Source organism: Podarcis melisellensis (genome assembly GCF_964234715.1).
Source record: "Podarcis melisellensis genome assembly, chromosome: 14".
Classification (NCBI taxonomy): Eukaryota; Metazoa; Chordata; class Lepidosauria; order Squamata; family Lacertidae; genus Podarcis; species Podarcis melisellensis.
Window position 1 is genome coordinate 28,315,801 of NC_138546.1, and position 15,717 is coordinate 28,331,517.

General features: G+C 46.8%; 1 protein-coding gene across 1 annotated transcript in view; it reads left to right on the top strand.

Moving 5' to 3' along the window:
* IGDCC3 (immunoglobulin superfamily DCC subclass member 3) overlaps positions 1-15,717 on the top strand; it is a 104,934-nt gene that overhangs the window by 1,433 nt on the left and 87,784 nt on the right. The window lies entirely within an intron of this gene.

Genomic DNA, 15,717 nt, shown 5'->3' on the forward strand with positions numbered 1-15,717 from the left:
GTACAGTTCAGTGATCATCTGTTTTGCGTGCAGAAGGATCCCAGATTCAAATCCTGGTTACCTCTCCAGGTAGGGCAGGGAGAACCTTTCTCTAGGGTTTCAGCTGGGACGCTGCCAGCCAGTGTAGGCAGTACAGACCCAGGTGGAGCAATGGTCTGACTCGCTGTAAGTTCCCTTTCTCTGTTCCTAGGTCCTGTTGGGTCTTATGGTAAGGAGCAGTGTACATTGTTAATGCAGGGTTGAGCCACGAGAATAGGCCATGTGGAGAGTGAGATTTCTCCCCATACCAGTGCTGTGGTGAGGCAGGACACCTCTGATTCCCAGAAACAGGGTGCCTCTGATTGCCACCAGGTCCTGGGGTTCGGCAGTTGGGGGTGGCTCTCTCGGTCTTGTCCCAGTGGGCGTTCCCAGCATGTGATCGGCACTGTTGGGGACAGATTAAATGGACATTTGGTATGGTCCGATTTTGGTTAGTCCTTACGATCGTGGGCTAGAAGGGGTTTGTGGAGTATGGAGGTTGAGATACCCTTTTAGTATGAAGTGGGATGCAAGCAGGGGGTGCGTGTCTTCAGTTTGCTGGAGGGAAAGTCCAGAGAACCCGATGGGTATGGAGGAGTCAGTGGGTATTGCGAGTCCCACTCTCCCTGCTCCTTTCGAAACACAGAATTGCTGAAATGGTTGTGGGACCGACTCTTGGGTTTCAGGGACAAAGCAGGCGTCAATGGGGATGTGCTGGCTTTTTCTCCTTCTTACTGTTCTTATCTGGGATGGCAACAAATTGGGAGGTATCCATAGTAGTGCAATGGATGGTTAATGTTAAAGGCATAAAGGAAACTTCAAATGTACAAGGGGCAAATGCACCAAGAGCGTTTCCTGGGAAAGGAAAGTGGCTTGAGACAGCAGAACTGGAAGGGGAAGCAAGGTGAACTCTTGAGATTACCCCAGCGTGGACCTTCATAAAGCCTCTTAGCTGGACTTTCAAGCTTGCCATCTAAACAGGGTACTTCTCTCATTCCAGCTAATGTATATGGGTAATAGCAAATGGAGCGAGCTGGGCATGCTTTTGTTGATGTAAACGGTATTGGTCATGAGAACTCCCATGTTCATATGCTGAGCTGAACTATTTTCCCTTACATTTTGTTATATCCCACATCTCTCCTCCAAGGCTTGTAAGGTGGTCACATGGTTCTCCCCCCTCTCCTGTTTTATCCTTACAACAATCCTGTGAGTTGGATTTGGCGGAGAGGCAGGGACTGGCCCAAGGTCATACAGCAAGCTTCATGGCCAAATGCGGGATTTGAACCCTGGTTTCTCAGGCGCTAGACCACTGTGCCACATTGGCCTGCATGGAGAGAGGGGCTGTTGTCTTTGTGTGCTGCTCTAGGTCTCTGGTTGGTTACTCTTGGAAAGATGTTAGGCTGTGCTGGCCTTTTTCTGGAGTCAGGAAGACCTTTTCTCAGTCGAAGTTGATGTGCTTGAAAAGATGCTGATGAGAAGACTAGGCATCTTGGAGAAAAGCCTCTACTACACATAATAGGACTTTAAAATGTTCTTTCCCTACCAGTTTCCAGAAGGATGTTCACTAACGTGTCTGCAGAAAAGCCACCTTTAAATTCATATTTTAAAAAAACACAGTTGCAAAATGTTCTCCCAAGTGGGCCATGGGGGATAAAAATGCCTCGCCTGCTCGCCTGCTCTTTCTGCCTTGTTCCTTTGCATGCACCAGGGACGGGAGGGAAGATGAAGGCTGCAATTTTGTGCATGCTTACCTGCGATTCAATCCATTGGACTTGGAGGGGCTTTCTTCTGAGCCAAGCAGGCATGGCACGGAGCCACTGATAGAGAAGGCAACAAAATCACAAGCTGTTGCACAAACGTGATTGGGAGAAACAGCCTTCTTAAAACAGCCACAAGGATAGCAGGATGGAAAGTTGGGCATGAGATTAGTGTTCTTTTCCTGATCCTCGAAAGCAGGAGGCTTTATTGCAATGTGTGGTTTTTACCTTTCAAGAAATGCAGGAACTTGTTAGTTAACACCACCCACCGGACTGAAGCAGAACAGCATAAACATTACAGGGATTTCCCCCTTGGAACTGCTGAGCTGAAACCTTTGCCAATGATTGCAAGCATTTGCTCCCCCTGTTTGCCATCATTCTCCACTGCCCCCCACTTTTTTTTTGCTGCCCGGCCTCCAAATTTGTGTGAATTGAATAGCCAGGAGGAAGGGGGCATTTAGGTCAGAAACGGGGAAAATAGGAGGTTGTTGTGTCCCTTCTCCAACCCCACCCCACAACTTCTTTTGGGAACTCCTGCAGCACAATCGGGACGTGGGTGGCGCTGTGGGTTAAACCACAGAGCCTAGGACTTGCCGATCAGAAGGTCGGCGGTTCGAATCCCCGCGACAGGGTGAGCTCCCGTTGCTCAGTCCCTGCTCCTGCCAACCTAGCAGTTCGAAAGCATGAAATGCAAGTAGATAAATAGGCACCACTCTGGCAGGAAGGTAAACGGCATTTCCGTGCGCTGCTCTGGTTTGCCAGAAGCAGCTTAGTCATGCTGGCCACATGACCCGGAAGCTATACGCTGGCTCCCTCGGCCAGTAAAGCGAGATGAGCACCGTAATCCCAGAGTTGGTCACAACTGGACCTAATGGTCAGGGGTCCCTTTACCTTTTACAGCACAATCATCACATGATCCTTTGTTGCTGGTGGCTGTTCATACAGGAGGACAAGGCTACCAGTGGCTACATGTCACTTTGGCCACTAGCCACAATGGCAATGTTCTTCCTCCACTGTCGGAGGCATTATGCAGGAGATCACAAGTGGGCAGAGTGCCCTTGTGCTCAGGTCCTGCTTGTAGCCACTGTGAGAACAAGATGATAGACTAGATGGGCAACTGGCCTGATCCAACAGGCTCTTAACTTTCCGAGAGCATGATCTGTGTACATGGTGGACAGTTGTGCACCGCAGATCAGGGGCAGAGCAGATGCTCAGCATGCGCAAGCTCTGGATTCACCCTCTGGGATCTGTAGTTAAAAGGGTCACAGCTGCTGCCTGCCGGAGTCTGCAATACTAGCTTAGGTGGGCAAATCAACTGAGCAGTTTCCTATGGCTCCAGTAATGCTTTCTATGGTCTCCAGTAATGCTTTCCATGGTCTCTGCCTGGAAGCAGCTGACAATCTAAATTCAAACAGTAGTAGTTTGGGGGGGGGGAATGGGGAAGAGCAGAAGGAAAGGAAGAGGCAAGGGATGGAACAGGAGTGGAGAGCCTTTTCCAGCCTAAGGACTGAATTCCCCCCTGAGTAGCCTTCCAAGAGCCACATGCCATTGATGGGGAGGCCAAAGTGTGCAGATCATTGAATGTGAATATTACTACTGTAGAGCAAGCTAGATCCTACACACAAGGAGCATGATCAAAGGACAAATTCCAGCCAGGCAAAGACTCTGGGGGTGTGGGGCAGGGCCAGTGAGGGGTGTGGCCTGGGGGGAGTTCAAAGGGCTAGATAGAGAAGCCCAGAGGAGAGCTGCCTTTGACTCTGAGCTCCCACTGCTGGTCTCAAAGAGACCAAGAGGGAAAGGAGGGTATTTTGTTCACTGGAGGTGAGATGCCTCTTAGGAATCGAATAATGAGAGGGATGAGGCTGTGGGTTTCAGCAAACGAAGGTCCCTAACACTTGCCCCTCCAGCAGTCAAAGGTGAGCAGAGTGTGTATTGTGGCCCTTGTGAAGTACAAAGCGCTGATTAACTAAATGCAATTAGGGAGCTCTGCTTATTAGCCCGTGCCTGTCATGATGTCAGGGCGGATAATAGTATGCAATTAAGATGATTGAAATAATGCTGATTCTTTTCTCTCTCTCTCTCTCCTCCCCCCCATCTGACAATCTCTTGAAAGCTGAACCCTTCATAAATGCAAACCACCAGACAGCTAGATGGGTATTAGGAAGAGTAGAAAAACAACAGACAAACAATCCTGATTTTTGCAGGGCATGGTTTTGCTTTCTGATCTTCCTGAAGACTGTATCTCTTGTGGCTTAAAGGAATCGAGGTATCCCTGGAGCTCACCTCCCAGTCCTCTTTGTATGAAATATTATTAATTTGTTGTGTGAAACTTAAAACACCAATGCCAGTTATACTCAAAGCAGTTACTGTGGAAGTTAAATGGGTGTTACTAACCTGCTTCTATTAGTTTTAACGGATCTACTCTTGAGTAAAATGTGGTCTAGCCAACTAAAAGGTGCACTTTTAGCACTCCTCTTTCCAACAGCTTGTGAAAGTATATCTTTAATGACCCCATTTCGCAGAAGAGACTGAACACTTGTCCATTGCATATTCTTGTGAATGCAGCATTTAAATGTCCTGTGTCCTGATCAGGCTTTAACACTTGCCTTCGCTGGTTGTTGTGGCACTGAACTGGTATCTGTGCCTGAAGGAGGGAAATCTGTGTGGTTGGATTGCATTATCGATTTGTGATTCATGCAGGGTCTCAGAACTCCACTGGTGGCTGCTCTAAGGTATTCCAAGTTGTTCCACCGGTGAACCAAGTTGTTTCATTCGTGATTTTATTTGCATGCCATTTTTTTCCTGCAAAAAAGAATCCTGATCAAAGCGGCTTCCAACAAAGAAAACAGGAATGCATCTCAAAATCAACCATTGCGAGAAAAATTTCATGATAACGTAATAAAACAACAATGTCACGGCAAATATAACAATATACAAAACCTCCCAGCATTTCAGTACCGGAAATATAACAATATTGCATTAACAGCATTTCACCCCCTTGGTGAAAAGGAAACATTAACAGGGAAGTGTGACAGTTTCAGCTTGGTCCTAGAAATGTTTCCAGTCTGCTGTTGCTCACAGCCCTTCTCCTGCAATGACTTACAAGGCTTCCAAAGGCTGGATCAGAGTCTGGCATCCTGCTGTCACAGCAGCAAACCAGATCCCTGTGGATCCTAGCAGCTGGTATTCAAATTTGGAAGGGAACTGGGAGCCATTTTGTGGTTCGCCTCAGGTGTCAACATGTTTTGGGTTGGCCCTGCTGCTGAGTCTCCACTGGCAGTGAGTTCCACAGGACAGGGCCTGCCACGCAGAAGACTCAGTCCCTAGTAAAGGTTGATCAAATTTCAGGGGCCTTGTGAGGAGCCACCAGAAGTGCCCCATCGAAGGATCTCAGTAATTGAGTTGAAGGATAAAGGATCAGGAACGGGTAACTTGAAACACTAGGTTTACAACAGCTTGCAAGCCTTGACGCTATATATCTAAGAAATAAATCCAAAAAATTGTCTTTGTCTTGAGTGATGGACAGCTTTTGTCTGCTGCCACAGAGCCCAGTTTTCAGGGACCAGAACAGGATATGAGCTGCAGACCCTGCTCGGTCAGAGCCCTAGAATTAAATCTTGTCATTTATATTTAACCAGGGCTTCACTTTTTAAATTATTCAAGGGTCTAAGCTTTCATTAATTCCTCTGCCTACATGGGTTTAGTTTTGTTTTTGATGTGGAATGGGATTGCTTTCACCTAAATTGGTGTAATACCCCCATATATATCTCCCCTTCTCCCTGCTTAAACCGCACGCCGGGTATCATTTAACGAATAAAAAACGTTGACATGATATATGAAATTAAAGCTGGCGTTGGGCATAGAAATGCATTTGAAAGTGCCGAGATTGGATCCGCTCTCATTTCTAATCAAAACAGCCAGCTTAACAAAAGGAAGGAGCAGATTGGTTCTCCGGCGTGTGAACCGAGCTGTGCTGGAAGTGGAAGAAAGGTGGATGGGAATGGGGTCAGGGGGGTCAGCAGATTATTTACAGCAGCTGTCCCCCAACCTGGTGCCCTCTGGATGTTTTAGACTACAGCTTCCATTGGCTGGGGCCATGGGAGTTGTACTTCAAAACCTCCTGAGGGTACCTGGTTGAGGGAAGACTGATTTACACGTTAACATTCCTGGGTTCGAGTGCAGCTCTCTGTTAGGTGCAGCTGCTCTGCTGGCTTCCTGGAAACAGATCTAGTCCTCCTTTGGGTCTGAGTATGTGGGCATGCTTTTGAATTATGGCGCTGGAGGAGACTCTTGAGAGTCCCATGGACTGCAAGAAGATCAAACCTATCCATTCTTAAGGAAATCAGCCCTGAGTGCTCACTGGAAGGACAGATCCTGAAGCTGAGGCTCCAATACTTTGGCCACCTCATGAGAAGAGAAGACTCCCTGGAAAAGACCCTGAGGTTGGGAAAGATGGAGGGCACAAGGAGAAGGGGACGACAGAGGACAGGATGGTTGGACAGTGTTCTCGAAGCTACCAGTATGAGTTTGACCAAACTGCGGGAGGCAGTGGAAGACAGGAGTGCCTGGCGTGCTCTGGTCCAGGGGGTCACGAAGAGTTGGACACGACTAAACGACTAAACAACAACAAATGTGGGCATGCAGTGAATGAGTGCTGCTTTTGGGGTTGCTTTTCTGGTGCATCTTGGAGGAACAAAATTCCCATTCCGCGTTTCTCTCTTTCTAGTCTTTCTTTACTCCTGCTTTTGTTCTCATGAGCCCCTTTTGTCCTTTCCCCTTGGAACCCAAAGTCAACTCAGCTGTCCTCCGTGCTGCCTTTGGAAGTGGCTGTCCATCAAGACTCTCTTCTTTTATGCCATCCCCACCAGGCTTTCTGATCCACACCAGCTCCTTTGTGTAGCATGGAGAGATCAAGGGAAGCTGGCTTTATTGCCATGGCGCAGTGGCTGCTGTTGGGATGGTCTGGCTCTTGTTCCCATGGTAGCCACTGCTGGGTTGGGCCTTCCCCATTCCACCAGCTCCGAGGAACAGCTTGTCCAAGCAGATCCATGTGTTGGATTTTCCTTGAGCGAAGCCCCCGGCGTCCAGCGAAGTTGAAGGTTGGAAGCTTCGGGTCAGATGTTCAAGAAAGCCTGCGAAAGAGAACCATAAAACAAATATAAAACAGACCAGAAACATCAGAAACGAAAGCAATTATTGTAGCAACAGTAAAACTTAGCAGTAGATATAAAACCAGTCAGCAGGATGCGAGGCTGACTGCTAAGTCTGGCAGCTTTAACAGAGGATTAGTTTAATTCTTGAAGGACATGGCTATCAGTGGCTACTAGCCACAATCATTATTCTCTGTTACCTCTACTCTCGGAGATACTAGGCCTCTGAATATCAGTTGCTGGGAATCTCAGGTGGGGAGAGCAGCATTTGAAGTTCACCAGGCACATTTTTCACCTGGCGATGGACCACTTGCAACCAAGGGAAGGTGCCTGGGTGGCAGGATGACGTGGGACGTCTCCACTGTCTGGAGGTGCATGCCTGGGGATCCTTGGACCTTGACTGTTTTCACACACGTGCAACACATCTTGTAGAATCCTAGCCATTACATTTTATCTGCACGATCAGAATGAATGTCAGGAACCCAAAAAGTCTTATTGAAAAATATGACTTTCGAACCGTCTGGACCCAACACGGCAATGAAGAATTCCCTCTTGGTGACTGTAACCCTGGTTTAAGGAGCCGTTTGGTGCCTAGTTTATATATCTGAGCTTCTAATGCTGGCCCAGGAGAGTGGCCTGCATATCTCTGCAGATACATTGGGATGGTCATTGTGAGAACCGGACTCTGGGCTGTTGGCCTGATTTCACAGCCAGCTCACCTTATGTTCTTCCCATCTTTGCAGTCTCTAGTAGGACTTTCCTAGTGTGTTTGGTGTTTCCACTGCAACTTGAAGTTAATTATTGGACTGGTTGTTGGTGTGTGTGTGTGATGGTGCCTTTTAAATACATAGTGTAGTGGTTAGAGTGTCTGACTAGGACCCGGGAGACCAGGGATAAAATGACTGCTTGGTCACAAAGTTCGCTGGGTGACCTTGGGCCTGTCACTGTGTCTCAGCCTCACCTACCTCACAGGGTTGTTGTGGGGATTAAATGAGGAGGGGGAGAACCATGTATGTTGCCCTGAGCAACTTGGAGGAAAAGGTGGTATATAAATGCAATCAATATATGGTGGTACCTCGGGTTAAGAACTTGATTTGTTCTGGAGGTCTGTTCTTAATCTGAAACTGTTCTTAACCTGAAGCACCACTTGAGCTAATGGGGCCTCCTGCTGCCGCCGCGCCACCAGAGCACGATTTCTGTTCTCATCATCAAAGCAGCGTGGCAGCAGCAGGAGGCCCCATTAGCTAAAGTGGTGCTTCAGGTTAAGAACAGTTTCAGGTTAAGAACGGACCTCCGGAACGAATTAAGTACTTAACCTGAGGTACCACTGTGTTTAAAAAGGGAATACAGTGGTACCTCGGGTTAAGTATTTAATTTGTTCTGCAGGTCCGTTCTTAACCTGAAACTGTTCTTAACTTGAAGCACCACTTTAACTCCTGCTGCCGCCGCGCTGATGGAGCATGATTTCTGTTCTCAACCTGAAGTAAAGTTCTTAACCCGAGGTAAAATTTCTGGGTTAGCGGAGTCTGTAACCTGAAGCGTCTGTAACCTGAAGCATATGTAACCTGAGGTACCACTGTATAAGCTTTAGTTTGGAGGGGGACAGAACTATTCAAGCCCTAACTGCTATTTCCTCTTCACACTATTATTTCCATTTTCTGAACAATCCCATTGTTCGTATCCTGTAGCAAGTCAAGTTCTCTATGGACTATAAACATCTGTTAAGTCCAAATGATTAGGGGGTTTGTGCATGAAAGAGTCAGTTCGGAATTACTTCAGTCTCACGAACTGGTCTGAACTTTACTGGAGTTCTTTTTTTCTTCCTTAAAAAACTTTACAGAGTTTTAAAAAAACCAATAAATTATGTAGCATGGCTCATGAAAAAGCCTGTCCTTGGCCAGTCAACCCAAAAGAGTCTAGAAAGTTTGGGTTTTGCAGGAGGATAAAAATAATTGTTTTCATGTGTTTCGCGAGCCCGTAAAAGCAACAGGGCAGGAAGTGAGCGGGCCCATAATTGCACTTTCAAAGAAAGAGAGGCAGAGAGGGACTGGCCAATGGCCCCTCGTGGAGGAGGCTCAGCCATGCTCCCCAGGGCAGCCTCAGCCTAAGAGAGCTCCGTGGTAGCTTCAGTGCAGGTTTCCAACAGAATATCTTGGGAAGCATTAATGCTATGCAGCTTAGTGCTAGTGTGTCCTTTGTTTGGAGTGTGGAAGGGTCTTTGATGCAGCCCTTTGAGTGCAAAAATTATCTGGTTGAATCCTTGGTCTCTCCAAGTAGGAAAGACCCCTTCCCTAAACCTTGGAGATTGATGAAGGGGTTTAGGTTGCGGCCATCTGCTAAAATGGAGTTTCTCTTCCATTGTTTCCATAGAGGTTTCCTGGATCAGGAAGGGCTGTGCATTGGAATCCCCTGCTAAAGGGGAGGATTCCCCCCCCCTTATAATTTTAGCAGAGAATCCTTGCAACCCACTGCCAAATCAAGGAGAGAAACTCTCTCCTTTAGAAGCCCCAGCTTCAGGACTTCAAAGTACCTTACATGTAATGTCACCGTGATGTCATGGAACTGATAGGTGGGCAGCCTCACCCACCTGTCCGATTTGGCCCCACAAGGCTGATCCTGATGAAGATGTGGCCCTTGCAGATGAAAAAGTTTCCTACTTGTGCTGTAAAGCAAGGCCCCCGAAGAGGGTTGCGCACAGCAAACCCAACCCCAAAGGCCTTCAAGCGAGTCTTCAGAACATGGATTAGATATTAGACCAAGGATGGCAGACTTCAGGCATGCAGGATCTCCTTGGTTTGCTTGTTTCTCACTAGAATACGGAGGCCACCGATCACAGCCAGGTGCAAAAAGGCCAATGTGGTGTAGTGGTTAAGAGTGTTTTGTGACTATGACCTGGGAGACCAGAATTCAAATTCCCACTTGGCCATCAAGCTTGCTGGGGACCTTTGGCCGGGCATGCCTCTTAGTCTGAGCTCCCTCATAGGGTGGTTGTGAGAGTAAAAGAGGGGATGGGGAGAGCCATAAACACTATCTTGAGCTCCTAGGTGGAAAGTAAATGTAGTAATAAGGAAAGAAAGAAAGAAAGAAGAAAGAAAGAAAGAAAGAAAGAAAGAAAGAAAGAAAGAAAGAAAGAAAGAAAGAAAGAGGTTTAGTTAAGAATTAAGGAGTTTGTGATGGTGATGATGATAATTTTATTATTTATATGCCATCCACCTGAATGGGTTGCCCCAGCCATTCTGGGCGGCTCCCAAGAAAATATTAAAAACACTATAAAACCACAAACGTCAAAAACTTCCCCATACAGGGCTGCCTTCAGATGTCTTCTAAAAGTCATACAGCTGTGTATTTCTTTGACATCTGATGGGAGGGCGTTCCATAGGATGGGATAATGATATAATATAACAGAACCAAGCATACAGGTCCTTTTGAACCTAAACTCATGTTCTTCTCCCTCTCCTCACCACCCTGTGCTTTTTGAAAAGAAATAAAGAAGCTTTCTAGTTGCAATCGCTAGAAGATTAGGAGTCAGAACCACATGCCGATCTACTGTGAATCATTCGGCGATCTCCCAGTAGATCCCAATATGCTCCCTGCTCATTCCCCACCTCCCCATGTTAGACAGTGCAAGGACTGATCCCTTACGGTAGCTGTAAATAGATTTCATATGACCAAACCTCTCACGGTGCCCCTCTGTGGAATCCCTGATTGAGCCTCCTGTAGCTTTGCAGAAAAAAAGAGAAAGGGTCAGAGCTAGTTTGATCTCTTTCTGGCTGTCTCCTTAGAGCCCCCCCCCCAAATTCCTTCCTGTTTCCCCTTAGCAATTGTATTTGGAGTGCTAACACCTGGGAAGGCTTCAGTTTAGTTTTGGAGCATCTGAAAAATATTAGGAGGGGTTGTTTTTTAAAAAATGCAACGGTGGGTTCTGCATTTACGGTGGCTTCCCTCATTGTCATTGTGGGGGAGGAGATAAGATTCTGGGAGTCTGGGAACCCATTCACAACATAACCCTTTGCAAGTTTACTCAGAAGTAAGCCTCCACCTCGTTCAATGGGGCTTACTCCCAGATGTGGGTACACAGACGACTGCAACCTTGATATTGTGCAGTGGTAGTTGGTGCTGTTCAGGTTGTGGAAATGAACGGCAGATGCCCAGTTAAAAGCGAGGGTTGGAAGATGGGGAAAACAATAATTAAATCAACTTCAGAGTGCATTGAAAAGCTCTCATTCACCCCAAAGCTGCCTCCCCCCCCTTTCCCTCTCTCTGCAAGATAAATCTGGGAGTTCAGCCTTTCCCCTGCTAATTGTTTTCACTCTGATCAAATATTGGGTGATATTTTTTGGTTAAATAACTGTTTGTGTCGCCACACATCATATTGTTGGGGAAGATATGAAATGTTTCTCGTAGGAGAACTGGCAGAGAGGGGGAGTTTTCTGTCTTGAAGTTTTCCCTCCTCCATTGTGACATTGTCAATTACATTTTCCTCGCTCCCACCCTCCTTTCCTTTGCCATAATAAAAGGTAAAAGCGATTTAAAAGGAGGGAGAGAAAATTCCCCTGACAAAGCCCCAGCTGGAGTGGAGATGAGCAAGCACTTAATTGACTGGTGAAGAATATCCCAGTTATTTAAGAAGCTAACTTGGCATAGGAGGCTACAGCCCTGGGTCAGAGTTAGACCCATTTAAACTTGCTTGGGCTTACCTTCAAGCCCAGCTGTGTTGGGCTCAGAAGTATATAGCACAACTGTATATAACACAACTGTATTATATTATTGCAGTGTTGCACATCCTGATGTGAAAAGGCTTTCCTCAAATCTGTCTTCCCACCCTCCCGCCTCAGGGCTCTGGCACCATGATATTAGATTTGATAGGCATCGGAGATGTGAATAGGGCTATATTAGGGAATTAGCCGCAATTATTATCTTTCCCCCTCCAGCGAAGTGAATGGAGGCCTTTTCCTCCCTCTCCATTAATTGTGTAATCTTATTTACAATTGCCTTAAACAAAGAAAAAGAAGAAAATGGAGTTGAAATCCACCTCCAAAACCACTTTTAACCTTTTGCCTCTGGCCTGGGGTGGTATTTCAGTTATTCAAGGGCAAAAGACGAAACATCTCATCCATATCTGAAATTGCCTTCATTTCAATTGAGGCCACTCTTTTGCCAGCGAATCCAAGCTGATCTCTAAACCAAACATTCCTTATTTTATTTTAAAGAGTTTTCACTCTTCCCCCTCTGTGGCTACCTCCAGGGCTTAGCAAAGTGTCGCTCAGAGACAGAGCAACTGCCTTGCGCTCAGAAGGCCTGAGGTTCAAACTTCTGCACCTCCAGGAAGGGTTGCAAATTTCCCCTGCCTGAAACCCTGGAGAGCTGCTGCCAGCCAGGGTAGGCAGTACTGAGCTACATGAACCAATAGGCCTGACTTGGTGTAAGGAGGCTTCCTGTGTTCCTGTCACAACTGTGAGTGGGGCAGTAGGGTGGGGTAAGTGAAGACAAGCTACAACAATTAACTATATTAACATTGTTCACTGTTCTTGCTCAGGCTGCCCAGGAAAAGCATTTTGGTTCCTGAAATTCATTTTGATTGTGTAGGTAAAAAATAAGTGATAGAAATCTACGGGATGTGGTATTAGTATGGGGAAAACAGGTAAGATCCGTGGATTCCCTGGCATGCATCCAGATGGTGGAGATGCCAGGTGCCATCGTAGTGCCCAGGCATCTTCACTTGGTCGCAGGTGGTTGAAATCCTGGTGCAAATTGTGCCTGGTGCCTGGCTAATTTCAAACACTTTAAAGTGGTGACTAAGGTAGCAGGGGCAGGACATGGGTGGCGCTGTGGTCTAAGCCACAGAGCCTAGGACTTGCTAATCAGAAGGTCGGTGGTTCGAATCCCCGCGATGGGGTGAGCTCCCGTTGCTCAGTCCCTGCTCCTGCCAACCTAGCAGTTCAAAAGCACGTCAAAGTGCAAGTAGATAAATAGGTACCACTCTGGCAGGAAGGTAAACGGTGTTTCCGTGCACTGCTCTGATTCTCCAGAAGCAGCTTAGTCATGCTGGCCACATGACCCGGAACTTGTATGCCGGCTCCCTCGGCCAATAAAGCGAGATGAGCGCCACAACCCCAGAGTCGGCCACGACTGGACCTAATGGTCAGGGGTCCCTTTACCTTTAAGGTAGCAGGACCTGGCTCCTTTCTGGTTTTGACAGTACTACCTGTGTCAGCAGTAATGCCCCGCCCTTGGCACTCAACTGAGCCTGAGCACCTCTGTTGGCAGAGGCAGAATTCAGCGCCCCCACCTTCCATTCTGCTCAATTCGCTGTGTCATAGTTTTGGCGCCCAGTGTGGCAGAACTGGTCACGCTGCCCAAATCCACCTCTGCTGTTAGTCCTTGCTGACTAAGGCCTGGCTGCTCCAGAGCCCTCAACTTAGCCTGCTTGGCAAAGGATGGAATTGCTCGCACCTTTCCCCACAAACACTATTCTGCTTTGAAAGGAACTAATCGCTTCTCTTTTGCAAAAAGGAGAACCTGTCTACTTTGGGAGACTTGGGCACTTTCAGAATTCCCCCTCTCGCCTTATATATGGCAACTTAAATTGGATTATGAGGGGATCAGCATGGAGTGAAACCTGAGATGAGGCAGATGGACTTAGGCAGACAAAGAGGCGGGTTTGGGTTACTGAGCTGCATGTCAGAGGTGAGGCTGCAGGAACTTTTCCAAATGGCGACTCCATTTGAGCAGTGGAGGCTGAGAATAAACACGGCCTTTGTCCGCCTCCTTTTATTAACCCATTAAGCATCTTAAAACATCAGGCTTCATCCTGTCATGGAAAGACTCATCTAAGATTTCCCTCCCTCCTTCTGCTCTCCCTCTTTAAAGAGCTGCCTGTCTTGTAAACAGGAAGGTTAGTACTTCTAAACATCGAGGCAGATAGGTGCTGTGGAGCAGGGCTGAATTGATCCAAGGGAATTGTATTTCTTGCTGGGCTGTTGGGAATTAAGCTTGGATTCCATTTAAAGGGGAATCCATCAAATTTGCACTTTCTGAAACTTAATGCGAACCCCAATACAGCCATCCTTTCAAATTTGCCTTACTCAGAGTCCTGCAATACAGTTCTCTGTGTGTACAAAAATGCCTCTAAAGTTTGCACATATTGTTGAAACCAACAGTCCAAAATGCTTTATATCAGTCAAAGTTACATATGCAAATGGCCAAATTGTATACTCAAATGAATTTGCACTGAATTCATGCGGCTAGGTTTTAATGAGAACTCTTGGAAACAAAAATTGATTTGGAAATGTGGAAAACTGAATTTAAAGATGGGGAAGATGTGGGAAACAGAAACTGACCCATCTCTAACCTAGAGGAGGGGAACCTGGGGGTGGTTGCAATAGCACTCTTTCCAAACTTGAGGGGTTCCCCACAGGAGAGCATAAAAACGTGTTCTCTGCTCTTGTGAAGGACTGGGCTAGACCGACTGGATTTAAGCTACAAGAGGGCAGGTTTCAATTGAACATTAGGAGGAAATCTCTAACTCTGGATTTCCTGCCTCAAGCAGGTGATTGAACTAGATGAACCCCCCCCCCTCCCAGCTGCAGGATTCTGTGTCGTGTGATCTGCAGGTCACATACACATTTTTAGCATTCCCAGGTGCAAACCTTGAAAGTTGGCTTTCCAGCTTCTTTGAAGTTAGTCCCACGACAGACCTGAGTTACCTGTGCATCTTATTCCATTTATAGATAGCACTGAGCTAAGTGGACCAATGGGTGAATCAATGATCACGTAGCTTCCAGTATTTGAAATTAGCCAGGAGCCAGGCACAATTTGTGACTAACATGGTTCCAGTTGCGACCATGTGGAGATCTTTGGATGCCAGGTTGGCGACTGACATCTCCATCTGGCTGGCTCCTCCAGCTTTCTTAAGCAGGTAAACAGAACAGCTTACTTATTGCATTGATATCCCACCTTTTTCTCCAAGGAGTACATGGTTCTCCCCCTCCTCAGTTAATCCCTACAACGACCCTGTGAGGTAGGTTAAGAGGCTGTGACTGACTCCAAGTGACTCACCCAGTGAGCTTCCTGACTTGAGTGGGGATTTGAACCCTGATCTCCCAAGTCCTAGCCCAAACACTCTCACCACTACACCACACTGGCTTCCTAGAATACTTCTGCAGTGGGGGAGCTATATATATTAAGCAGGTAACAAAATATGGGGAAAGCTTAGAGTCACTTAAAGAAGAGTGTGAAATATTGTCCTTGAAGTTTGAATTTGTATTATTCTGGATTGTTCTATTTTTAATGTTTTAATGTGTTGCAAACCACTTTGAGATATTTTCTTTAAAATAGAAAGGAGTATAGAAATGAAAATAATAAGAAATAAGAAATCTCCTGGGAAAAAAGGTGCCTAGAGACTCCGTTGTGGTGACTGTAACCAAGGCTTAAGGTGCCATTTGGCGATTAGCTTATATATCTGAGTTGCTAACACTGTTCTAGCTTCCTATGTTGACATTTAAATTAGCTCTCCATTATGAACCATGAGGAATCTTTATCACTAATAGAAGGGCCACAGCTTGATGGCTCCATCTTCAATCCTTTGGTGTTTCCAACTAGGTTTGGGGAAGACACTGCCTGAGATCTTTGGAGTACCGCACAGCCAATCACTGTAGTCGATGCTAAGCAAGACGGACCAGTGATCTGACCCACTTGACAAGGCAGCTTCCTGGTTGGTGATCCCTGCCATGGTGGGAAGACTGTGTCTCTGTGGCCCTGGAGATGACCTCTCCTTCCCCTTCCCTCCTCTC